We start from the raw sequence: 1,962 nt of genomic DNA on the forward strand, positions 1-1,962 counted from the left end.
TTCCCTGAAAAAATCATTATTACTATTATTTGGCTTCAAATTTTTTTCTTCCTGATTCAAAATTTAGTTATGCAATCATTCAATAATAGAAAATATTTTCTTTCTCTTGAGGTAATTGTATTGTGCATATACCTCTTTTTTTTTTTTTTTTTTTTTTTTTTCATAATTAGTGGTGTATTAGGTAAAAAATAAAAATAAAAATAAAAAATAAAAAAACATTACAGGTGCACAGTGGGCATCCAACAATCGAGAAATATCAATCTAAGAGACTAAAGTGGATATCTCATATTGAGAAAACCCACTTCCAATACACCAAATAGGCAAAAATGTGATGCCTACACCAGGAAATCAGATAATGATACATGATGGACATCTAATACTTCAAATAACATGTTCCTAGCTACCACTTCTGGAGATGTAGCAGCAGTCCCATGAAGCCGTGCATTCCTCTTTTGCCATATATGTCATAATAGAGCCACATAGTAACTTTTAATGATCTTGGAGTTATGATGTTGCTGCCAAAACCAGGAGTACCAGTCCCCTAATTGAGTTCCACCACCAAAAGTAGACAAATCCCAGTTCAACAGAGTTACAACCCATCTCCACACCTCTTGAGCAAAAGAACATGAGAAGGAAATGTGAACTTTAGTGTTACGAAATAAGGATTGAGTAGGAGTTTCTGAGAACAAGAAAAAAATAACTACAAGAAAAAAAATAAAGCACACAAACAAGCGAGACAAGGATTTACGTGGTTCGGCTATGCCTACGTCCACGAGGAGAAAACAAAACAATATTTTGCTATGGAAATAAAGAGATACAATGCTAAGTGGCTCACACCCAAACCCAATTACACCCAAACTCTCACACACTTTGCTTTGCTTGATATTAAGCAAAACACACACAATTGTTGGATGCCTTAGATGCATGAGATACATGGCTATTTATAGCCAAAGGATACCAAATTATGCTTGTTGAGCAAGCATATATCTTGCTGATCACACATGGGTCGGGCTGCTTGGAGACCACGCATAGCTTTTTGATCAATCTACTTGGCTGCCAAGCATTGCTGATAAAATGAGTGATGAAAGTTGATGATGTAATGGGTGAACTATTGCATGGTGAATTGGCAGAATTTGAGCCATAAATTCAACAAATCTCCACCTTGGCGAAAATTCAAATGAGCCACTGTATCTCTGTTAAACAAACTGTCTTCTCCACTAAGCCCCTAAGGGTAATTTCAACATTTGAGAATACCAAACAAGTCCAAGCAATGCTTGAACTTGAGAGCCGGAATGGACTTTGTCATCATATCCGCCGGATTTTCAACTGTGCCAATTTTCTTCGATGTAGTAATTCCTTCTGATATGACATCCCGAATAAAATGATATCTGACATCAATGTGTTTGGTTTTCTCGTGATATATTTGATTTTTGGTCAAATATATCGCACTCTGACTGTCACAATAAATAATAGTTGAGCTCTACTGCAAACCTAAAACACTAACCAAACCTCTCAACCAAATGGCTTCCTTCACTGCTTCAGTGGCCGCTATATATTCTGCTTCTGTAGTAGAGAGAACAACTATAGATTGCAAAGTTGCTTTCCAACTAACTATACAACATGAGAGAGTAAAGACGTATCATGTCAGAGATCTTCTTCTGTCTAAATCACCAGCGTAGTCAGAGTCCACAAAACCAACAACACTACCAATATCATCACTGTTCTTCTGATAAACTAAGCCAATATCTGCAGTACCTTTTAAATACCGAAGAATCCACTTCACAGCTAGCCAATGCTCTTTTCCCGGATTATCCATATATCTACTAACTACACTGACTGCATGTGAAATATCAGGGCGAGGGCAAACCATTGCATACATCAAGCTATCAACTGCACTAGCATAAGGAACACATAACATGTGCTCCTTCTCTTCTTCGGACTGCAATGATAAAGCTGTAAAAA

Source organism: Cornus florida, unplaced genomic scaffold (genome assembly GCF_030987335.1).
Source record: "Cornus florida cultivar Cherokee Brave unplaced genomic scaffold, ASM3098733v1 CherokeeBrave_3.0.0_Hap2_Chr01, whole genome shotgun sequence".
In the NCBI taxonomy this organism is placed as follows: Eukaryota; Viridiplantae; Streptophyta; class Magnoliopsida; order Cornales; family Cornaceae; genus Cornus; species Cornus florida.